Source organism: Monodelphis domestica, chromosome 2, assembly GCF_027887165.1.
Source record: "Monodelphis domestica isolate mMonDom1 chromosome 2, mMonDom1.pri, whole genome shotgun sequence".
NCBI lineage: Eukaryota > Metazoa > Chordata > Mammalia > Didelphimorphia > Didelphidae > Monodelphis > Monodelphis domestica.
This window is the reverse complement of record NC_077228.1, coordinates 294172192-294198922: the sequence shown is the minus strand read 5'-3', so window position 1 is coordinate 294198922 and position 26731 is coordinate 294172192.

Here is a 26731-nt window from a genome sequence, read left to right as displayed (position 1 = left end):
TAAGCTCATTCCCTCATTTTGACTGATTCCAATCATGTTTGCCTAGAACAATTGCCCCCCATATATTCAGGAGAAGTAATAGAACAGGATAGAAAGAATACTGGATTTAAAATCAGAAATTGTGGCTTCTAACTTCAGCCCTGGTGCCTCTTGTCTTTGGGCAAGAACTTCATTCTCTCTCTCTTTTTTTCTGTCTTTCCCCTTTTCCCTCTCTCCTATCTAATCTCTAAGGAAACAAATGCCTCCCAGTTCTATCAGTAGGCATGATTACCAGTGTTTTTACTCTGCCTTGCTATTGAGTGTGGTGATTGGGCTTTGAATTTGCCTCAGACTCTTGTCATCTTACCTTTGTAAGTCTCAGTTCCTTCATTTATGAAATAGGTCTAATATAGTACTACCTCCTACCTCCCCACTCAAGTTATTGTTAGATAAGTATTTTTAAACCCTAAAGTAATATGCATGAAGTATGTAGGCTTGAAAGTAATATAGCAAGGTGATGGGGAGATAGAGAGGAATGAATAGTTTGTCTGTCTGTCTGTCTGTCTGTCTCTCACTCTTTCTAGCAGACACACACACACACACACATTATCCGTTGTTACCAGAGATATTTGTCTAGATAGGGAAGGGATTCAGATATTGAAAATGATGATGATACAAAAACAAAGGATTTCAAGAATTTTCCAAAGAAAAGATATGAGGCATACTGCTGTTCATGTCATCAGGAAGACACAGAATTATTGTCTAAAAAATAAAGTCAAAGAACCAATCAGATACATCCACCCAAAAGATCATGAATAGAGAATGAAATCTTAACTTTTTTTTAGCAAGTATCATGAACATATTTGTCAGTTTTCTAAAGTCTAGTATCTGAGGATAAATGTAATCTCAGGTTTTCTTGACTCCAAGACCAGCAGTTATCCATTGCACCTCCTAAATGCTTTCCAATAGGTTCCAATGGGAGGCTGGGTGATTGCACAGAAAAGAGAGAATGTTTTTAGTTAAATTAAACTGTATGTTTTTTAGAATAGTATAGAGTAAAAAGTTTTCATTTGATATCTGGATTGTGCTTTTTTTGACTTCTAAGAAATTTTTCTTAGAAAAGAGACAAACAAGAATGACTCCTTCCCCTGTCCCCCATTTATTTCCCCATATTTTTACTGCTTGGAGTTCAATTCTCTATCTGAGGAGGGCACTCAACCCTCACAGCAGAATCATTGTTTTATCTCACTATGTTCTGTTGAGCTAAAAGCTAAAATTATAAATCATCAAAAAGAAAGTGCTCTAAAGTAGTCCATTAAAATTTCAATTTAATCAATCTCATGGATCATTTAACATCATTTGAGGGGGAAAATAGGTAAATGGCTATAGAAGTGTTCCGTTCCCCATTTTGAATTTTGTTCATATCAAACATTCCAAGAACTCCAGTTTTCTAAGTAAGGTTTGAGCTACCAACACCCCTGAATACTAGAGATAGTGGGAAAGCAGAGTCAGAAGAGGAATAATGGTAAAAAAAAACTGAAAATATTGGGTAAATGATGAAGGGTGCATTCAGTTATAAAAATGTAAATTTAATTTTCATCATCATTGATGTCTTCTCTCTACATTCCTTTTATAGAAATGAAAACTCAAAAAAGCCCATAGGGATTGTCTAGTCCAAAACTCTAAAATTGGGGATGATGAAGCACTGAAACATTGAATAAGAGTTAGAGTGGGAACCATTCTGGAAGGCAATTTGGAATTATGCCCAAAGAACTTGTCTTTTGGTCCACCAATATCACTAAAAAAGATTAAAAATGGGAAAGGTTCAGTTTATACATAAATATTTATAATTGTGCTTTCTGTGGTGGCAAAATATTGATGTAACCCTTCTTTCTTCTTTTTTAAATCTTAACCTACTGTCTTAGAATTGAAACTCAACAATGCTTCCAAGGCAGAAAAGCAGAAAGGGCTAGGCAATTGGGGATAAGTGACTTGCCCAAGATCACACAACCAGGAAGTACTTAAGACCAGATTTGAATTCAGAATTGTCCATCTCTAATCCTTGGCTCTCTATCCAATGAGGCCCTGAAGTGCTGTGCTTTTTCTTTCTGGGGACTTATGCCTCTATACTTATGTCCTTGATACCATTCCTATCTTTTCCAGAAGATTTCTACTCTACCTCTCATTTTCAATAACTCATTTTTTCATGCCTTCAAACCTCCCAAGTCTTACCAGACCTTAAAAAAAAATCCAATACCTATTGCCCACCCACCCCCTAAAGCATATATTATTTCTTCAAATTCTGTGATCCAGTTTGGGGTATCTCTTTCCTAAGTTACCAAAAATTTTTAAACTATCTATTCTGATCTTTTTCCTGGTTTCATATTTCCTTGACTTCTCTTTTTCATTTGAACCTGATAACCAAACTCTCCACCTGAATACTGTTCTTCTACTTCTCAGATCAGGCCTCAGTTTTCTATGACTCATTAGTGATATTTCCCTAAGTTGTAAGTATTCTTCAAGGACCTGTCCTCAACCCTCCTCTCTCTATGCAGATGATTTAATGACCTATGTAACGAGTCCCAAAATATATCTCAAAAATTCAATTCTCTTGTCACCTGACCATTGGGAATTTTAAAAAGGCTATCTGAGAGGCATCTCAAAATCAACATAACCAAATATAGAATCAATACCTTTCTCATATATACATCCTTTTTTCAGATTTTCTTATTTCTGTTAAATATATTGCAATTTACCAGTCCCCCAAGGTTGGCCTTCACTAACTTCACAAATTTAATCACTTGCCAAGTTTTTCTTTCTTTTTTTTACCTTCAACTCATTTCCAGATTTTGATCTCTTCTTTCTTCAAATATCTATCACCTTAGGTCAAACCATAATCATTTCTCACCTAGACAAGATGGTCCTCTAATTGGACTCTACAACTCAAATATCACTCTACTCAAATCCATCCTTTATATAGCTGCCAAAGTGATTTCTTTAAATTCAAATCTTATTATGCTACTCTGATTATTTCACTCTGTATCATTTCATGTAGATCTTTCCAGTAATAAAAGTTATTTAGTTTTTTGTAAATACTTATGTTGTTTGTTTAGTTAAGAATACATCTTTTATGCAAAACTGTTATGTTATCTGATTCTATTTTTAGAGTTTTAAATAACATGATCTTTACTATTTAGATCAGGTATCAATTTAGAATGCATTTAGAATACATTAGAATTTAGAATAGTAGAGTGTGGTATAAGGTATCAATGAAAGCCTAATTTCTGTCAAATGGCTTTCCAATTTTTCCAGCAATTTTATATAAAATACAGTTTTTCTCTAGGTACTTTGCTTTCTGCATCCTGTTATTTAGTTCTATTTTTTTGTGAACCTCCATTGTTTAGTCTGTTCAACTGATTTATCTATTACTTACTTTATATCAAATGGTTTTGATGAATTCTGTTTTACTTCTTTTGATCATTTCCCTTGACATATTTATTATTTTTCTAAGTGGATTTTATTAGTATTTTACAAAGCTCTGAAAAATATACCCTTATTAATTTGACTAGTATAGCATTAAAAAGAATTAATTAATTCAGGTTGTATTGTCATTTTTATTGTAATGGCACAGTCTAGACACAAGTATTGAATATTTCTCCATCTTGGTCTTTATTCATTTAAGAAGTATTTTATAATTAAATCTCCATGTGTTTTGGGATGTAGACCCCCAGATATGTTATGCTTTTTGTGGTTTGGGGAATGGAATTTCCTTTTTTATGGTTACATTTTATGTTTTGGTATTATTATTACATATAAATGCTATTGGGTTTTGAGGATTTATTTTGCACTCCATAAATTTACTGTGGCAATTCTTTCATTTAGTGTTTCAGGTGATTCTGTAAGGTTTTTCAAGTAAGCTGTCTTATCGTCAACAAATTAGGGATAGTTTTATCTCCTTTTTACCTGTCTTTATGTCTGTAGTTACCTTCACTTTTCTTATTGTTATTGCCAGCATTTTCAAAATTGTATCAAATAATATTGGGGAGAATGGATTTCATTGCTTCACTCCATTTTTACTGTTAAAGACTCTAGCATATCCTCATTGCACATAATGTTCAGTTTTGGTTTTGAATAAAAACTTCTTTTGATATTAAAAAGTTACCTTTATCCCAATATGTTGTAAGGTTTTTAGCATAAAAGAATGTTTTACTATTTTTTTAAACCCTTACCTTCTGTCTTGGAGTCAATACTGTGTATTGGCTCCAAGGCAGAAGAGTGGTAAGGGCTAGGCAATGGGGGTCAAGTGACTTGCCCAGGGTCACACAGCTAGGAAGTGGCTGAGGCTGTTTTACTATTTTGAAGGTTTTTTCCCCCCATCTGTATTAAGAGAATCATGTGCTTTGGAATGCCTTGGTTTTTAATAAAATTACGTTGATTGTTTTCCTAATGTTGAACTACTCTTCCACCCCTGGAATGAATCTTATTTAATTATAATGAATGAATTCTTAAATAAATTACTATACATTTAAGATTTATTTATAATTGTAAGTAAATATTTATAAGGATATTGATCTATATTTTTCTTCCAATATTTTATTTTTCCTTGGTTTATGTATCAGGACTTTTTATCTCTCATGAAAGTATTCTGGTAGGGTTTTTCTCAATTTTTGAAAATAACTTGTAAAGTATAGTACTAAAAGTTACTGAAAAGCTTGATAGAATTCTCTGATATATTCTTTATATCCAAGAGATATTTCTTTGGTAGTTCCTTTATAACTAGATATATTTCTTTTTATGAAATTATGGTATTTAGGATACCTCTCTTGTCTTCTGGTAGTTGAGATATTCATATTTCTGGAATTATTATTTTTTTAAACCCTTACCTTCCATCTTGGAGTCAATACTGTGTATTGGCTCCAAGGCAGAAGAGTGGTAAGAGCTAGGCAATGGGGGTCAAGTGATTTGCCCATGGTCACACAGCTGGGAAGTGTCTGAGGTCAGATTTGAATCCAGGACCTCCCATCTCTAGGCCTGACTCTCAATCCACTGAGCTACCCAGCTGTCCCCTTTGGAATTATTTTTATATTCCCTATTTCTTTTAAGTTTTCAGTTTCTTTTTTGGCATATAACTGCGAATAATATATTCTAATTATTCTTTTTTACTTTTTATTTTTGCTATGATTTCACTATATTGATATCTTATTTTATAGATTAATATTTTGTTGTCTTCTAATAAATAATATTAAATTGGGGTTTATCAATTTTATTCATTTTTTAAAGAACTACCTTTATATTTTATTCCAATGTATTTATTTATTAATTTATTTTTAATTTCTTCTTTTTTGTACTTATTTTAGATTTACTTACTGTTTATTTCCTAATTTCAAAATGATATTAAATTTGTTAATTTTTTCTTTTTCTATTTTATAAATGTATGATTGTAAGAGCTGATTTGTACTCTTCTCTGTTGTTGAGGAATCCATTTGTAATATTTATTGGGAAAGGATGGGAGGAGTGAAAAAACAGGATAAAGGGAGGTCTGTAGTAGGGTATGGAAGAGTTGAGGGGAGAGAGGGAATATTGTTCAGTGAATCAAAGGAGTGAGATGCCCCCTGCCGAGAGGAAGCAACAGGGGTCTGATAAGGACTATTTGTCCTGGAATGACTGAACTGATGTTCAGCTCCCTCTATGAACAGAAAAGATAGTCCACTTATCTGAATGCAAATTCAAATAATATAAAGTTTAATAACCAGTAGGGATTGGAGAGATATCAGGAAGGTGGGGCAAGGGAGGTCCCTAAATAAGTTTCGAGTCTTCCTCAGCTTTTAGAGCTGAGGACAGGCCCCACAGGCTGGTGGAGGGTTTCTCCCACTCCTGTCTTCTGTGCCAGTTTTATGAATTTCAAAATCTTAGCAGTAGACAGAAAGCAAACTAGAGCAGTTCTAACTTTCAGAAGTGATTGGGCTTGAATCTTCAGGCTGACCCAAGAAAAGGCATGCCACTCCAGACTGGGCTAAATGAGCTCCTCCCTCCTCCAACACCAGGAAGGAAGTTCAACCCCGGCAGCAAGGAAATGCTAGTCACAAGACCCAACTGTCACTCCCAGAAGGAAGGAAGTGCTAGTCACAAGACCCAACTGCCACTCCCAGTTGCCCCTTCCCCCACCAACTGTCAGTCTTGTTTCCTTTCCACACATTAGCTTTTTATTCCACAGATTTTGGCATATTGTTTCATGATTAAAATTTCCATGATTTGTTCTTTAACTCAATCATTAAAATTTCATTGTTAAGTTTCTATTTTAGTCTCTATCTTTTCCTCATGGTCACTGAATCAATTTCTATTCTTAATGAATTATCATTTTTAAAACCTGTATTCACTATATCTCCCTAAGAACAACTAGTTTTAAATTTAAACTTATATCTCTAATAATAAAAATATTATATTTTATGAGGTTTATTAAGTACCATTAGAAATCAAGGAATAAAGAAGATACAAATTTTTTTAAAAAGTGCCCATGGTTGATTAGCCCATTTAAAATTCCCACACTCAACTTACTTGCTACATCTTTGCAAAGGAAGGAAGAGAGCATGGGAGGTGTGACTGCCAGTTAAATACCAATTGTGATCTTGCCAACGTGGAGATTCAGGAGAGATTATAGGGAATTGTGGGAAATACCAAGGACTTCTGGGGAATTAAATCTAGGGTTCAAAAATCTCCATTTTTACATTAACCCCTGAGGGCTGAGGGAAGACTAGTCTCTTCGATGGGTCTTGTAAACATAGCAGCTATGTAATTACAATAATTTGAGGATAAGTGGAAAAAAGAACAAAAACAATGATTGCTAGGCACATTGACAAAAAACCAGTTAGGGATCAGTTACATAGGTATGTATACATATAAAACAAATGCATTCAAACCCACACAGTTCAAATCACTGCATCCTAAAGTTCACTCTGGATCTTCTGGTACAACTTGTAGTCTGTGGAGGCATCTTCATGGTGTCTTCTCCAAACAGTTCACTTTCTGGATTAGGAGAGGTATCATGTTTCTTAACCTAAAATTACACTCAAAAGGAATTTAAACTTTGCAAATTTAAAATAATAATAATTATACATTCTCCCCTGAAAAGCATGATTGAAAAAACACAAGAATCACTTAGGAATGCATGGCTGAGTTATGAGGTATATGAATCAATTGACAAGAGAAATAAAAATCATCAAAAATTCCAAATAAAAAAGATAATTTCTGGATGAAATATAGACTATCAAAGTCGTATGTGTAAAAATTCTAAGTAAAGGGAAAATAAATCTGTAACAGGTCCTTGAATCAGGGTCCAATTAAAATTATTTAAGTATGATGCATTTACCCAATCAGTAGCCAGGACTACAGAAAGCTAACACATTATGAAAGACAGAACAAGGACTAGATTATAGTAGTCAGGTAGGAACCAAATTTAAGATACTTGGTAGAATGTGGAACAAGGAAGAACTCCCTTTAACACATGTTAAATATGTTCAAGTCTTCTTGCCATGGCCCAAAATTTTCATCAACCCCATTGGGATTGGTTGGTCTCTTTGACCTTGTGCTGGATTGGCACTATGCAGTTTAGCTTTGTGCTTCTTTGGCACTTTTTGTATTCTCTTGTCCTGGAATCAGACAGAATCATTATGTAAAGTCCCATAATTTTTTTAAATAATCAATGGCATTATTTTTTAAAGTCTAAAGCTTTTTGCATATGCATTGCATATTGCTGCAAAATCAAAAAATTTAAAATCTTAATTCTGGTGACATGTGCTTCAAATATAAAAGAAGAGAAATAATAAAAACTGAAATAGTATATTGCACATGCAAGGAAATATAATAATAAAAGAGTTTGAAAGATAAAAATTGAGCTTATAAGCATTGACTCACTGTATCAGCTAAGGAAATATAGAATACAAGATTTTCAACAAAAATGAGATCCATTTCCTCTTCACACATGGTCAAGATCCACTGTGAGGACAAGCAAATGATTTTCACAAAGTAACATTTTTTTTAAAAAGAACAGTAGTACAACAGGTAATGCACATTCAAAAAGTATCAAAATCCCCAAAATCCACAATAGCCCAGTTAATTACAATAACAAACAAGCCCACTATCATATTTCACATAAGTTGCTGTGTGACATTTACAGAAATTGGATACTTGTCACAAGTTTTTCAGGTGTAGAAATGTTTCAACCTTGGCAAACATATTTTTAAACAAAGTAAAACGTATTTTGGTCTAGAACATCACCAAGAAATATAGATATCATTCTGGTGAAAGGATAAAGTGAGCTGAAGAGTTATAAATGAGAGATGCTCCTCTTCTGGGAGCCATCTAGGGGTACCATGCCCTGGAATTAACTTCCCAGCTTCTTTGGTATGAGACTGTGATGTCCCATCCATTCACATTTTTATAAATGTGGAAGGTGGGGATTATAATTGTATTTCACTTCAGCTACTAAAATGGACCTTACCTCCTGTTCGAGGCAGGCAAAATGATCAAAGTTGTTGAAAAAATATAGAAATCATGTCTAAAGACCCCTTAAAATCAATTTGAGATATTTAGCTCATTAAATTTTCCAAAGGTTGTTATACAATTTTAACCAGTTTTGATGAAGTCCATCCATCCTCTATATAATAATTTACAAAGTCAAAATAGAAAAAAAAACTGCTTTATGTAGGGGCTTATTCAATAATATTTGTTCAGTATAGTTATAGGGGAAAAGCAATAGGATATAATAGTTAAAACCCAGTACATTAAAATGATTCATTATAACAGAATAGTATTGAATACATTAATATATGAACTTAAACCCACAAAATTAAATCTTAAACAAAACAATCAACAAAATGCAATAAAACACAGAGATTTTTTTATAAAACATTGGAGTCTGAAAAGTTTTAAAAATATAACCTCCAGTCTTTTTAAAGTTTGTTGTTTTGTTGTTTTTTTTAATCTGTTGAGATTCCTTTTGTCAGTACTGTGGGATTTCCCATGGAGGAGAACATGGGTTTTAGGAATCTAAAATTGGGCAGGCCCAAATGGCAAAGAGTTGCAGGGAGATGAATTTCTCCCCTGAATCTCAGGTAAGATAACTAAAAGGATCAGCACACTCAAAAAAACATCCTTTGAAATGTGAAGGCTAATTGTAGCCTAAGGAAAGAATACACAAGTTTTTACCAGTTGGTTTGTGATTCTGAAGGCACAAGGGAAGCTACCAGCAGTCTGGATCCTGGGGCTAGGGTTGGATGAGCAATCTGAGTCAAGAAACCAGAGATCAGGAGTAGAATTGCTGGGGCCTGAAGCTGGGCCTGGGGCTGGGGTCGGGCCAGGCCTGGACCAGGTGAGCGGGATGGTTGGAGGTAGGAGCAGGAGCCAGGGCGGACTGGGACCAGGTGAGCAATCTTAGTCAAGAAGGTCAGGAGGAGTGAGCTGAATCAGAAACAACTTTGCAAGGGTGGATGCATGGGGTGAAAAGCCTTGGCAGGAGAAATGTGGCTAAAAAAAATTAGGCTATCTTAAAAAATATTGAGATTTTTTTCTCTTGTCCCTTTTGGTCACCAACTGTTAAATTTAAAATTATATCTCTAAAAACAAAAATATATTTTATGAAGTTTATTAAAGATCATTAGAAATCAAAGAATAAAGAAGAAACAAAATTTAAAAAAAAACACACACATACCCTTGGCTGATTAGCCCATTTAAAATCATGCACTTAGCTTACCACTATACTTGCTACATCTTTGCAAAGGAAGGAAGAGAGTGTAGGAGGCGTGACTGCCAGTTAAATACCAATTGTGAGCTCGCCAATGTGGAGACTCAGGAGAGAGTATAGGTAATTGTGAGAAATACCAAGGACTTCTAGGAAATGAAGCCTAGGGTTCAAAATTTCCATTTTTACATTAGAAGAATTTGTTTGCAATATTTCCTTTCAGACCTTGTCAGCTTTTGTAACAGTACCATGTGGTAGTTAAAAATATGCACATTCTTTTGCTAATTAATTTAGAAAATGTTATAAGCTATTTCACTATTATTTCTCCAGAATTTTTGTTCAGTTACATATTTTCCCTTTTCTTTATCTTTCTATTAGACTTATCCAAAACCAATAGAGACATATGAGATGGTCCTTACGTGATAAGTTTTCTTGAAGCTCAAATAATATCTCTTATATGAATTTGTATAAGGTATTGAGTATATATATATGTTTATTACTCATACTGGTTTTCTGTTTATATTTACCTTCACCATAATATCCTTCCCCCACCTCCTTTTTAGAGTGCCACATTCAGAATCAAGGAGACAAATTTTACTTTGGCCTTAAATACATACTAGTTATGCTGACCCTGGGCAAATCATTTGACCTTTGTTTGGCACAGTTTTATTATCTTTAAAATGAGAATAATAGCACCTACCTCCTAGGATTGTGAGAATCAAATGAATAATTGTTAAGCACTTAGCACAATGTCTGGAACCTCATAAGTGTTATATCTATCTATCTATCTAGATATATCTAGATATATATAATATATATATATAGTGGCTATTATTATTTTTGTTACTGATATGTCATTTATATAATAGCAATTTATGCTATTCTTAGATTTACTTAATGCATAGAATCCCTCATTTCAGCTTTATTTTACTTATGTCTTGATCTTTAAATACATTTTATAAGCAACTAGTTATAGTGTTGTTTTCTTATCCAATCTGTCTTTTTTTTCCATTTTATTGGTTCACTTAATCCATTAACATTTAGTTACGCAGTTTACATGTTATTCCATTTCCAAAACTATTTTTCAAGTTTTGTTTTTTTCCCTCCTCTGCTATAAAAAAATTAATGATATTCTTTCTATTATTTCTGTCACCACATTTTCCATTATCTCATCTTTATAATCCTCTAATTGTACATTTTCATCTATCTTATATGCTGCTCTTCCTCTTTGGCAACTCACTTTCTTATTTTATTCTCCTTCAAATCCATTAGAAAATATCCTGATCCCTCTTATTCAACACCTAACTTCCTGTCTTTTTTCCATTCCCTGCCAAAAGCTGTGACCAAAGGTTACTGTAAACAGTTTTCCTCTAGGAGACTAAAATAATTTCAAGAAAGTTCTGGATTAAAGGGCAAAGGAAGCATAAATCCATTGAACTACCAAGGGAACAACCTTAATTTTTGGTATATTTTCTGGAAACAATATCATTTATTCAAATTCAATGAGCTGAAGTAATTTGTTCAAATGACAAACATGAGCCCTTGTTTTCCCAGGATGGTAGTTAGTAATATTTGTATAATAATTTAAGATAATATATTACTTTTAGCCTTTGCTTTATGAGGCAACATCATTAGAAACCGAATTCTAGGTCTCTCCTGCCCAAAAAAAGTACTATATCTTGTTTGGTTTGATATACATGTACTTATTGAACAGAGAAATAGCCCAGTGGATGTGGGATGAAATGAAATGGAACTAGACTCAACTATATTTTAAATATATATTAAATAAAAAGTGTTTGCAAACAGGTTTCCTCTTCTACAGGCTAGTATCATGTCTATTAAATGATCAGAAACATAATAAACTGTTAATTATTAATCAGTAGAATGTATTTTTTAGATACTGGAATAGGTAACTGGATTTGATTCTGTGGTCTTTGAGGCTTATTCATGTTCTGTGATTCCCATATGGGTGATCAAAGAAAGATGGAAATTGTGAGTTATGGGGAAACTTCACAATCATGTAGAAACTCAATTTATAATACAGAAAATACCAAGGGTCCTTAACCTATAATCTATAGACCACCATGGGATCCACAGTAGAGTTCAGGGGTCCATGAACCTGAATGAAAAAAATTTACCACTTTATTATTACTAACATTTAACTACAATTTAGCATTTTCTTCAGTTTTTAAAAGGGATTGTTGTGAGAAGGTGTAAGTAGGCTTTTCTAGATGACAAAGGTAACCCTGACACAGAAATTATTATTATATAAGACAGTACTGTCTGAAGAATTCAGGCTAGGTTGAATAAACTCTGGAAGTCCCTTTTAATTCTCTGACACAATTCATTGAGTAATCATTTTTCTCCAGAGATAATCTTCGTACTGAAGACCAGTGTTTTCCATAATAAACTATGTGTAGAACAGTAATCATATTCTACTATTATTGGAGTAATCTTTTAAAAATAAAATTCCATAGTGGGTCACATATTTACCATCATTAAATACATAGAATGAAATAACTATGTTTATTGGTTGTTGACTGAAAAATAAATGCCACCCTGATCCAATAGAGTGGCATCTTAAATATTCTTCACAAACAAGGCTTGTCCTGTGCTTTGTAAAAATATTTCAAAATTCTTTGAAAAAATGTAACAAATAAGACATTATCTAATAATCCTCTGAAAATAGAAATCAATTGAATCATATAATTATTGAATTCAAGGAGATATATGTTTATCAAAGTTTTGGCCACTGTCATTAAGAAGATCCAAAGCAGAATACAAATTAAAGATGAATTCCCTTCATGTGGTAAAGTTATCCAGATGTTTCTGTTTGAAGATGTACATTGATTAATTCCCTCAACACCATGAGTACTGCAGTATATGCTAAACATAATTTATAATCATTCAAAAGACTTCATACATACAGGAAAGATAAGTAGATAAAGGATGTCAGTTGTCTAGATTATCATATTTGATCATATGGAAAATTTATGAAGCACACGTCAGGCAAGTTAGATAGATATGAAATTAACCTTTTCTAAGCACCTACTATGTGCAAGTCGCTATTCTAAGCACTTTGAAAATAGTATCTCATTTGCTCCTAATGACCATCAAGGGAAACAATTTTATTTCACAGTTAAGGGAACTAAGGCTGACAGAGGTTAAGTGATTTGTTGATGATCAGAGAGCTTGTAAAGGTTTATGTGGGTATTTATTTGTGAGTGTAAGAGACAGAGATGTAGAAAAATATGTATATACACTGGTCTTTAAGAAAAAGATGTCTGTAGAGAAAATTTAAAAAAAATTAAATTTAAATTTAAAAATATACATAAAGAATTTCAGTATATTTACAATAAAGATATATACATAATACACATATATAGAAAAGACAAGGAAAGCCATATTTTTATATCTAAGACAATGTCAATATCTATAGAAATTAAAAAATAAAAAGATAGAAGATAAAGATAGAAATTAGGGAAGAGACAGACAGACAGAGGCAGAGACAGAGTCAGAGACTTGAACAGATGTTTAAAAAATGTGCCACGTATTGGGACAGATGTTGAATAGGATGATGGGATAAATTACCTTTGGGAAATTGTGAAGTTCTTTTAAGGATCCCAAGATACTTCGTGAAACAAGGCACACATTTAAAAATTATATATAGATGTAGATAGATATAGATATAGATATATGTGTGCATCTATATATGGATGTTTATTGTACATATATATATATATATATATATACATACATACATATATTAAACAACCTAAATTTGGTTCCTTTTTCCATAATCTTCTGACTCCAAGAAACCCGTCCCATATAATAAATATTTTAGAGGTGATAAAAAGAGTAAGAAGATAAAAATGCTGATAAATACATGTTTTTAAATCTGAAAAAAATATATATGTATACATATATATAGTGTTCCACATTTATGGACCTCTTACTTATTCAAGGTTCTGGAAGAAGGTATTTATCATATTTGTCATTATTAAGATAACTCTAAAAAGTCTCCATACTGAGTGGATCCAAAGAATAATTTTTTGTTTTAAATTTATTAATTAAACATTCTTTCTTCTTAAATTGAGTTCTAAATTCCCTCTCCTAACTCTCCCCAACTCACTAAGAAGGCAAGAAAAATTTTATCAATTACATATGTAAGATCACACAAAATACATTTCTATATTAGCCATATTTCAAAAAGGCAAAAAAATAATAATTCAAATGAGAAAATTATATCTTCAGTTTATACTGAGTTCATCACCTTTCTCTGAAGGTAGGTAGCAATTTCCTCATGATTCCTTTGGAATTGTCTTGGATCATTGCTCAGATCAGAGTAGACAAGTCATTCACAGTTGATTATCATAACAACATTGTTTTTCCTGCAAACAATGATTTGCTAGCTCTGTTTACTTCATTTTGCATCATTGCATATGGTTCTTGCATTTTTTATTTATTTTTTATTTTGGTTTTGTTTTGTTTTCTGGAACCATTCTTTCATCATTGCTTATAGCACAATAGCACTTTATCATAATCATATACCACAATTTGTTCAGTCATTACCCATTTGATAAGAAAACTATTTAGATTTCTTTGCCACTATTGAGTGGCTATGAATATGTGAGGTGGAATCTCAGAGTTATTTTAATTTTTCCTTTCTCTAATCAATAGTGATTTAGTGCATCTTCTCCTATGACTATACATAGCTTTGATTTCTTCTTCTGAAAACTGCCTGTTCATGTCCTTTGGTCAATTATAAATCAAGGAATGGCTATTAATTTCATAAATTCTTGTAGTTCTCTTTATATTTGAGAAATGAGGATTTTTTTTAATCACAGAAACTATTTGTGAAAAAAAAATTACTTTATTTCATTCCCTTTTAGCAAAAAGAAGCCAAGCTGATTTTAATTAGGCTTATTTTTGTTTTTGTTTTGTCTGAGTTCTTGATTTCTACCCCTTTCTTTTATAGATCAGCTGAAGCATTATAGATTTTGCTCCAGTCCTTTATTTTAAAACTGTTTGAAATGTGTCTCTTGTATAACAACACAGTTTGGATTTTGGTTTCTAATTCATTTAACTCTGTTTCCATTATCCCACTTACATTCACAATGATTACTACTGGTTTTTTTATTATCTTTTTTGTTTTCTTTTTTTTTTTGTCTCCTTAAAAATCTATTTTGCTTCTGAAAGCTGTTTCCTTTAATCTACTCTTCCTTTTAATAGCCTCCCTGCTCAAATCACATGACCCACTCCTATCCTATTTCTCTATTAATTATTATATATTTTATATCCAAGTAAGTGTGTGTATGTGTGTGTTCTTCACTATTTAAAACAGTTCTGAGTGAGGTTCAGCCATTACCTGTTGCCTCACTATATTTTCCTTCACTATAAAAACCCTTTCTTGCAAGCCTCTTTTATGTGAAAAAAAATCTGTATTCTACTTCTCCTTTCCCCTTCTTCTAGTACATCATTATTTATCATCCATTAATTACTTTCTTTTTTGTTGATCATCCCAATGTAGTCAACTTACTCTTGTGTCCTCTTTCTATGTAGAGTCCTTCTGTCTTAGTAATAATAAACTTCTCTAAATCCTTAGAGAGGAGTCTCTCTTTTGACTTGTGATTAATATTGAATTTTCTCATCTTATCATTAGAAATGTCTGAAAGTCCTTCATCTCATTGAATATCCATTTTTTCTCCTGAAGGATTATACAAAGTTTTGCTTGGTAGTTTATTCTTAGATGTGATATTAGCTCCTTTGCCCTTATGTACTATCATATGCTAAGCCCTCTACTCATTTAATGGAAGCTACTAAATCTTGTGTGCTCTTGATTGTGCCTCCATATTTGAATGGCTTCTTTCTGGTTGCATATAATATTGTCACCTTGAACTAGGAGCCTTGGAATTCAGGTATCATATTCCTGAGAGTTTTCATTTTAGTAACTTTTTAAAAGATATAATCAGTGGGTTGTTTTATTTTCTATTTTATCACATGGATCTAAGATTTGGGGGCAGTTTTCCTTTATAATTTCTTGAAATTTTACATAAAACTTCTTTGTGATATCCTTCATGTAGTCCATTAATTCTTAAATTATCTTTCCATTTATTTTTCATGTCTATTGTTTTCCATTGCGATATATTACATTATTTATTTTTTTTATTATTTTTAGATTCACCCATTCTGGAGGGCAATTTGGAACTATGCCCAAAGGGGTGCTAAAAGACTGTCTACCCTATGATCCAGCCATGCCACTGCTGGGTTTGTACCCCAAAGAGATAATAAGGAAAAAGACATGCACAAAAATATTTATAGCTGAACTATTTGTGGTGGCAAAAAATTGGAAAATGAGGGGATGCCCTTCAATTGGCAAATGGCTAAACAAATTGTGGTGTATGTTGGTGATGGAATACTATTGTGCTCAAAGGAATAATAAAGTGGAGGAATTCCATGGGAATTGGAACAACCTCCAGGAATTGATGCAGAGTGAGAGGAGCAGAACCAGGAAAACATTGTACACACAGAAACTGATACACTGTGGTACAATTGAATGTAATGGACTTCTCCATTAGTGGCAATGCAGTGACCCTGAACAACTTGAAGGAATCTATGAGAAAAATCACTATTCACATTCAGAAGAAACCCTGTGGGAGTAGAAACACCAAAGAAAAACAACTGCTTGAATACATGGATCAAAGGGATATTGTTTGGAATGTAGACTCTAAATGAACATCCTAGTGCAGACATCAACAATATGGAAATAGGTTCTGATCAAGGACACAAATAATACCCAATGAAATTGTGCGTTGCCTGAGGGAAGGGTGAGTGGAGGGGAGGGAGGTAAATAATGTGATTATTGTAAACAAAGAATAATGTTCTAAATTGACTAAATAAACTAATTCAAATGGAAAAAATATTTTTATTTTGTTTTATTGTTTCTTGCAACTTTATGGAATTATTAGCTTCCATTTCCCCCAATTCTTGTCTTTAAGGAATTATTTTCTCCAATTAATTTTGGCCAATTCAAGCTTTTAAGTTCTTTCCATCAATATATTTTATTCCTCTCTTACTTTTAGCTCAATTATTTTGAGGTGTTTTTTCTTAAGTATTTTTTGCTGTTAATAATCTTTTCATAATTTTATTACATAACTCTCATTCCTTTACCTAATTTTCCCTCTACCCTTCTCATTTCTATTTAATTCTTCCAGGAATTCTTGGTGTATTTGTGTCCAATCAAAATTTTTATTTGAGACTTTGTAGCTGTTTTCACATTATTTCCTTCTGAGTTTGTGTCTTGGATGTCCTTGACACCATAGTAATTTTGAGAAGTCCAATTTTTTTTTGCTGAAATTTGCTCATTTTTTCAATATATTTCTTGATTCTCAACTTCATGTTCAGTTTAGGTTTTGCTTGCCTAGGACTGAAGAAGCACATACCAATCTTTAAGCTTTTTTTGGTGTCACTATTTTCACTGTTTCTAAGATGAAATGATCCAAAGAGGGTGTCATCACTATTGTCCTAACTCATGAAACATCCCTGATAACCTAAATCCACAAACTATAATTGCTAATGGTTCTCTTAGACTTGAAACTGTAACCAGTTCCCTTGTTCTCAGGTAGGCCCAATACTAGCATTCTTCTCTGTCCTGAACCAAAGACACAATTTTTTTTTTTAGAATCAATAGAATTATCAATCAGCACTAATTGTGTCAAGTGGTAGCAAAGGGTCCCCTGTGATATCTTTCTGACTAGTGTATATACTCCTGTGGGCTGAGAGCTCCTGAAACTGCTTGAGCTACTATTATTAAAAGGGTTTTCAAAATAATTGTACAAAAATATTCATAGTCATGCTGTTTGTGGTAGCAAAAAACTGGAAAATGAGGGTATATCCATTGATTCGGGAGTGACTGAACAAATTATAGTGTCTGATGGTGATTGAATACTACTGTGCTGAAAAGAATAATGAACTAGAGGAATTCCACGTGAACTGGAAAGACCATCAGTAATTGATGCACAGGAAAAGGAACAGAACTAGGAGAACACTGTACGCAGACAATGATAACTTTGTGGCACAATCAAACATAATGGACTTTTCTACTAGCAGCAGTGCAATGATCCAGGACAATTCTGAGAGAATTATGAGAAAGAATGCTATGGCCATCCAGAGAAAGAACTGTGGGAGTAACACAGGGAAAAAACAAACAAACATGATTGATCACATGGTTCCATGGGTATGTAATTGAATGTTGACTTTAAATGATCACTCTATTCCAAATATTAATAATAGGGAAATAGGTTTTGAACAATGATACACTTAAAACCCTGTAGAATTGCTTGTCAGCTCTGGGAGTGGGGAGGCAGGAGAGAAGGGAAAGAAAATGAATCATGTAACTATGGAAAAACATTCTTTTTAAAATTTTTTTAAGTTTTAATTTTTTAAATTTATTTTTTAAACTTAATTAATTAATTTAGAATATTTTTCCACAATTACAAGATTCATGTTCTTTCCCACCCTTCCCCCACCTGTAGCTGATGCACATTTCCACTGGGTTATACACACATCATTGATCAAGACCTATTTCCATATTATTGATATTTGCACTAGGGTGATCATTTATAGTCTATATCTCCAATCATATCCCCATTAACCCATGTGATCAAGCAGTTGTTTTTCTTCTGTGTTTCTACTCCCATTGTTTTTCCTCTGACTGTGAATAGTGTTCTTTCTCATAAATTCCTCCAAGTTGGTCAGGTTAACTACATTACCACTAATGGAGGAGTCCATTACATTCAATTGTGCCACAATGTATCAGTTTCTGTGTATAATGTTCTCCTGGTCCTTTCACTATGCATCAATTCCTGGAAGTTGTTCCAGTTCACATGGAATTTCTCTAGTTCATTATTCCTTTTAGTGCAATAGTATTCCATCATCAACATATACCACAATTTGTTCAGCCATTTTCCAATTGAAGGGTATCCCCTCATTTTCCAATTTTTTGCCACCACAAAGAGCATGGCTATAAATATTTTTATGCAAATCTTTTTCCTTATGATATCTTTGGGGTATAAACCCAGCAGTGGCATGGCTGGATCAAAGAGCAAGCAGTCTTTTAGCACCCTCTGTGCACAGTTCTGGGAAAATATTCTAAATGAATTAATTAATAAAAAATTCAAAATTAATAAAAAATAAAAGGTTTTTCATTGTCATAGTCACCTTTGTAGTCCACTGCTTTTGTTTTTCCAATTCCCCGAGCTTATGTCACAGACCGTGCCAGGTCACTTCTTCCTTTGTAGACTGGTAAATGTCTGGCTCTGACATTTTGTTGGCTTGGTTATTCTAAAATTTTATTTAAGGATTTATTTTAAAATTGTATGAAAGAGAATATTGAGAGTTTTCAGCGGAGTTGCTATCTGTACTCTACCATCTTGGCTCTGCCATCTCCAAAAGAACTTATAACAGGGCATAAACAAGGAGCTGTGGGGGCAGCTGGGTAGCTCAGTGGATTGAGAGTCAGTCCTAGAGATGGGAGGTCCTGGATTCAAATCTGACCTCAGACACTTCCCAGCTGTGTGACCCTGGGCAAGTCACTTGACCACCATTGCCTAGCCCTTACCACTCTTCTGCCTTGGAGCCAATACACAGTATTGACTCCAAGACAGAAGGTAAGGGTTAAAAAAAAAAAAGGAGCTGTATGTAGTGGTCTATATCAATATATGAAATTTCCATATCAATGAGAACATATGTGAATCTGAGTCTCTTCCTTTTTACTTTTTCTTTAAGAATTATTTATTATAAAAGATACATCTCTAGAAAGAGAATGAAGAAGGATACAGGGATTAATATGGATACTATAAAAAGGCAAGTGAGTGGATTTCCCAGGTTTTTTTTTTATCAAATGTAATGGGTTAATCATCATTAGTAAGTGACAAGACTTGCTTATACATTAAAAGTACTTTTCTTAGTAAAATTGGATATTTTCATTCCACTCACATGAGTGGAATATGATTCCACATATTCAGTGGAATATGAATTATCATTCAATTATACAATTGAAAAAGATTTCATTAAAGGATGTGTTATTGGCACAGCATCCTACTCAAAATAGGTACTCAACAATCTATGAATATGATATATGGATACTTCATAATATAGCAAATTTAATTAGTTGCATACAAGTGGAATGATGATGGTTCTTTTATGTCATTCCTATCACCTATATACCTATATGAAATCCCTTCTATGGAATATTTTGATTCCATATATATGTATATATATATATATATTTATTTATATATATAAATTTTATAAGTCCACCCCCTTCCTAATGACAAGTATTTACATTGAATCTAATTTTAAACAATTCTCTTGGACTTTAAGTTATAGAAGAATATATATGTATATATAAGTATATAGATTTGAATTGGTAGTAGGAGATTCAACAGAATTTTCTTGAATGAAATTGCAAATTCAAATCATCTTGTACTGATTTGAATCTTTAATTGTATTAAAATACTCTTGAAAGATAACAATGGTTGCCTGTTATGAAAATGTTTAATAAGTTGTCAATATTATAGCCCATTTTCCCCTATCAATGAAGAACATATTCCCACCTCTTATTCATTTTCTTATTTTCCTTCTTGTTTCCTCTCTTTTATTTTCTCAATTATTGATAATGCTCGTTTGTTTTCTGCATTTTTATCTCTTTCATCTGTGAAATACTTTTTCTCATTCCTTTGTCCTCTCTGAGTGTCAATATATATCACACTCATTTTCTTTCTGATTCTGTCTTTCTATCTCCATCTCTCTGTCTCATTGTCTCTGTCTCTTTCTTTTTCTCTCTTCCTCTCTATTTTTCTTCTATGATCTCTCTCTTCTTTTACTCTCTTATCTTCCTCCTAGCTCTCTCTTCTATTCTCTGACCTTTTATTCTGCTCTTCTTTACTTTTTCCTCCTTCTTCATATTTTCTACCTGAAGCAAAAATAATTGATATTTGTACTCTGGAGAAAAATTTGTTTAATCAATGACCCAAGAGTATTATTTATCCTAATTAAGCAAATGTTTTATTTGTCACTTCAGTGTTTGATTATACTTCATTGGTACAGAAATAGGAATGATAAATATTTTATAATAGGGTCATTTATTTGTTTTGAATGTGGAGAAATGAAGCAGCCAGCAGAGGCAGTTTTGCTCTTTGATTTGTAGTTCTTTTACTAACTACAATGAATATTAATAAGAAAATAAGTATTATTTAGAAATATAAGCAAGTCCCACATATTGAAGTAGTAGTCAGCCATCTAAATGGTAGAATTTTTATCCACTTCACTCTCCTCAATGTCTCTCATTCCTTTGTACCAATTGTCACTCCACAAGGCTAAGAAATAGGAAATATGTAAAAATACAAATATCCTCTCTTGGAAGGATAGAATTGTGACATTATCAGTCACTGTTAATTATCAATTTATTTCATTCATTAACTAGCAGTTCTTCATGAAACAGAATATAGAAAAATGAAGTTTTGAGTGATGCAAGAGGAAAATATACTGAGTATGCATTACTTTTGGGAACTACCTAGTCTATAAATACCATACTAAATAACTACCCAATCTCCACATTAGGAAAAACAATTCACTAGTTTGGGTAATAACTTGTGTACCTGGAACATTATGCTTTTATCAGAGATATTTCTGCAGGAGAGTACTGTTTCTGGGGTAAGAACTTTAAACAATACTGGTGTAATTGCATTTATTGTTGGTGAGTAATGACTTGTGATCAAGGCACAGCCTATTGTGTGACTGAAGGGAATTATCATATTCTTTCTGAAAAGCATAAAATAAATAGAATTAATAAACTTTATTTTCCATTCCTATTAAAATAGTACTCTCTGTTAAATTATATATGCTGAAGTTATGTTCCTATTTAAATCAGGTACCACTTCTCCCAGACAACTTTTAATTATCTCCTACCTCCCACTTCTTTGTGCCCTCTCTCTCCTCAGATTATCTTCCATTTAAATGTGTACATGTTGTCTACCACTGCTACCTCAAGAAGAATATGAAGCTCCCTAAGACAGGGAATTTTTTAAAAATTTTTATTTCATTTTTGTATCTCTAGTACCTAGTACAATGCCTTGTACTTAGATGTTTAATAAATATTTGTTGAATAGAATTAATTTGTTTAAATCAAAACAAGAAATTTTTTAAATGATGTTTTCCAGCACTTCAGAGATTCAGTATGAAAATAATTTTCATTTTACCAGACATTTCATGAAATGTAATGACAGAGGTGGGTCACATAAGACTCGACAGATAGTTCTGCACCTCTGTAAGAAGGAAAATGAAGAAAATCATGTATATGTATTGGCCTGAACTAATAAAACATGGAAATACTGTTTAGATCATATTGTTTTTGGCTTGGTTCTTTCTCTGTTTGATCTTTCTCCTCATTTTTTCCTCTTTAACCTTCCTGATTGAGAAAAAAACTTTTTAATGCCCATTTCAAAGATTCTTGCATATTTTATCAATGAATCAATAAAATGTCACAAGAACATACTGTGTGCAAAGTACTGTGCTAAGTGCTAGTGATAAAAAAGTGGTAAAATATAGTCCCTGCCCCTAAGGAGCTCAAAAATTAATGGTTTAGACACCATGCAAGGAAATAAATAGAAAGCAAACCATATATAGTATAAATAAAAAAAATTAATGGAAAGAAGGCACTGGAATTTAGAAGTTTGGGGAAAAGGCTTTCTGAAGAAAGTATCATTTTAGGTTAGAGAAAAGGTGGTAGAGCAGAGCTAGAAACAGTTGAATTCTACCTATATTCTCTTATAAATAGCTTTAAAATAACATATAAGGTCAAATTTTGAAGCAGCAGAGACAACAAAAAAATGAAACTTTTTTCCAGCCCAAGGCAAGAAGCAGCAGAAGGTCAGCAAGGTCAGCAGCAGAAGTTTATGACACCAGAATTGGGGCCAGACAGGATGACATGATGAGGCATTACCAAAAGTGGACTTTAAATATGGCTGCAAAAATGGTAGCAACACCTTCAGAAGTTCTCAGCTCAGAGCTATTCCATTGCAAAGAAGAGTGTTTTCCATTTTTCATTAAGGATTAGGGGCCCTGATTACAATTCGAAGGCTGGAAACAGCACTAGCATTTGTGGCTGCAGGAGAGCAAGGAACTTTAGCTTAGTGTCAGGGTGCTAGTGCTTATGGCTTCCAGAGAGTGGAAAAGCAGAAGAAAATGAAATAAAGAGAAATATATAGTTACAAATAATCATTATGAATGTGAATGAGAAGAGCTTACCAATTAAACAGAAGTGGGTAGCATAGTGGATGAGAAATAAGAATCCAATAACATGTTTATAAGAGACATATTTGAAACAGAAAGACATAAACAGATTTAGAATAAAGGGCTGGAGAAGAATCCATTATACTTCAAACGAAGTAAAAAAAGTCAAGGATAGCAATCATGATCTCAGAAAGAGCAAAAGCAAAAAATATATTTAATTTAAAAAATCATCAAAGAAATGGAATTTTGCTAAAAGGTACTATAGGCAGGGAAATAATATTTTTAAAATGTTGTGGAAAGTTTCTGTGATAATAGCTTCATTTCTCAGATACATAGAGGTTAATAAGATTTATAAAATTAAGAGCCATTTCCCAAATGATAAATGGTCAAAATATATAAATAGGTATTTTCGGAAAAAGAATTCCGAGCTATCTATAGCCATATGAAAAAAAGTTTTAAATCACTATTGATTAGGAAAATGCAAATTAAAGCAACCCTGAAGTATCACTTAACACTTATAAGAAGTAATAAGTGCTCGAGAAAATTAGGGAAGATAGATGGAGTAATAAAATATTGGTGGAGAGGCAAACTGCTCTAATCCTTCTGGAGAACAATCCTTCTGGCTAATGTGGAAATATATTTTGCATGATTTCACATGTATAATTGATATATTTCTTAATTTATCAGTGGGTTGGGAAAGGGAAAGAGGGAAGAAGAGAATTTGGGACTCAAAAACTTTTTTTAAAATATTAAAAGACATAAATTAGAAATTAGAAAAAAAGGGGGTGATTTTTTTGGACTTTGAACAAAATCAAAGAAAACAATAATTGAAGCAGTGGAAAGAGATTTTCAAGCCTAAAGACAGCCATCAAAAATGCCCAAAGCATAGAGGCAGACTATCTTGTTTTTGGAATAGTCAAGAGGCCATGATAAGTGGATCAAAAAATACAGGTACTAGGTAAGGTTTAACAAGACTGGAAAGGTAGGAGAGGGCTAAGTTATGAAGGACTTTTGTGAGAAGGGAATTTTGGAAAGAAAACAAGATTGCAAGCAAAATGTGATAGAATACTGTGAAGCAAAAAGACAGGAGAGAACCCAGGTAGAATCTTTATTTCACATTTTATTTTATTTTGTTTGTTTTATTTTTTTTTTTGATAATTTTATTTAGTCAATTTAGAACATTATTCCTTGGTTACAAGAATTACAGTCTTTCCCTTCTTTCCCTCACCCCACCCTTCCCTAGCTGACTCACAATTCCACTGGGTTTTACCTGTGTCCTTGATCAGAACCTATTTCCGTGTTGTTGATGTTTGCACTAGGATGATCCCCTATTAGAATCTTGAGAGATAGGGGATTGTGGGGATACCAAAAGCCAGCCAGAGGAGTTGGTTCTTGACTCTGGTGGGGAAACCAGCCCCATACCTACTCCAGCTCTTGTAAAGCGGAAATCCTTCCTGAAAGATTTTAACAAGAGCCTGAAACTGCTGAGACTCCAGTGACTCTGTGAAGAGCAAGATCTGAAAGGGAGCTGATTGGACTGTTCAGTTTGCCTTTGGGGGTTATCCCCAAGGATAGACAGAATCTCTGCTGAAGCCTGACTTCATATCTATTCAACCCACAATCTAGAGACTTGTTCCTATATGGGTTTAGCCTAGGGTTAGCTAAGAATAGAAGGGAAATATCCAGCAAAGAGTGTATTCAGAGTAGCCTGGACTTTTGTAGAAGATTGAAGAGACTTTCCATCGAAGTCTGATGGTGGGGAATGGTAAATTAACTTTATTAGAAACAAGGAATAATCTCAACCCAATTCAAATTGTGTTACTTTGAAGAAGTATTCCTTTATTTACTGGTCTGAGTCAGAGAGCTCAGCCATTTTTGCTCTCTGACCTTGAAGAGACTGCCCTGTCAGATCTGGTTCAGCAAAACCTGGGTCACCTGTTTACATTGTCCTTACAGGGGCTCTCTTCACCTTAAGTCTTTGAATACCTTTTGAATAGTTTGAGTATCTATAGCTTGAATACTTTGAACAGAACAAGCCACTGGAGTTTATTGATTAGGGCAAGGACATGATTGGATCCATGCTTTACAAAACTCGATTTGGTAGTTGAACAAAAGATGGATTAGAGTGGAGGAAAATCTAGATAAGTAGACCAATCAACACACTATTGTAATGAGACAGTTGCAGAGTGACAAAACCCTGCTCTAGAGCTGACCTGTCAAAGTGGGTATATATGAGAGATGTTGCAAAAGTGAAATCAACAGACCTTGGCAACAAATTGTGCAAGTAGGAAGGACAGTGAGAGATCCTTGAAGATAGCTAGATGGCAAGTCTTTGTGACTGAGAAGGTTCTGTTGTCCTCTACAGTAAAAGAGAAGGTTGGAAAGGGCAGGATTCAAGGGGGAAAGAATATTAGTTCCCTTTTGAACCTATTGAGTTTAAGATATATACTGATATCAAATTCATGATGTCTGAAAGGCAATTTTAAGTTTGAGAGCGAAGATTATCAAAGATTTGGTGGCACCAGGTAGAGTTAATGGAGATAGAAATTAAGTCTATGGAAGCTGATGAGATTGCCAAGTGAAGTAGCATAGAAGGAAGAGAAGAGTATGTAGACAGAATAGTGAAAGATTCTTGCAATTTGAAGTTGAGATCCAGAATAGGAACATAAAATAGGAGAACCAGGTGAATTTAATGTCCTGAAAACCTAGAGAAAAAAAAAGGAATTATCAAAAGAAAGAGTGATCAAGTGTCAAGGGGCTATAGAGAGATGAAGGAGAATAAAGACTGAAAAAAGGTCATTGGATTTGGCATCTAAGAGATAACTAGTAACTTGAGAGAGAGAGAGAGAGAGAGAGAGAGAGAGAGAGAGAGAGAGAGAGAGAGAGAGAGAGAGAGAGAGAGAGAGAAAGAGAGAGAGAGAGAGAGAGAGAGAGAGAGAGAGAGAGAGAGAGAGAGAGAGAGAGAGAGAGAGAGAGAGAGAGAGAGAGAGAGAGAGAGAGAGAGAGAGAGAGAGAGAGAGAGAGAGAGAGAGAGAGAATTTTTGGAATAGTAAATTGAAACACCACATTGTCAGAAGAGATTAAAAACAGAGTAAAAGGAAAGAAATAGTTGGCACTTGTTGTGGATGGTCTTTTCAAGGGGTTTAGCCACAAAGGATTGAAAAGATATATGATGGTATTTAATGTGAGTAGAAGGATCAAGTGAGGGATTTTTCAGCATGCGGAAAATATAGGCATATTTACAGGCAGTAGGAAATGAGCCAGTAGAAAGGAAGAGATTAGAAATAAGTGAAAGAGCAGGGATGATGAAGGGCAGTCTGTTGAAGGAAATGGGATGGAATAGAACTGAAGCAATTGGAGAGGGGTTAACTTTGGTAAGGAATATTTCATCCTGTAAGATGTTAGTAAGAGAAGAGAAAGTGACAAAAAATCAGTGACAGGAGAGGAGAAAGAGGGAAAAGAGGGAGTTCATAGTAATTGACTTCATTTTTTTCTGTAGAATATGAGGTAAGGTTCTTAGCAGAGATAATAGGGAAAAGGGAGACATGGGAAGTTTGAAGAGAAATAAAAAGGTTTGGAAGAGACTGTGCAAAGTGAATTGGATAATTAATACAGGAAGTATTATAGAACTGTCCATATAAAAAACACTGAGGATATTGAGCTCATGGATTGTAGGATCATAGCTTTATATCTCTAAAAGAAATTAAAATTGATGGCATCCTA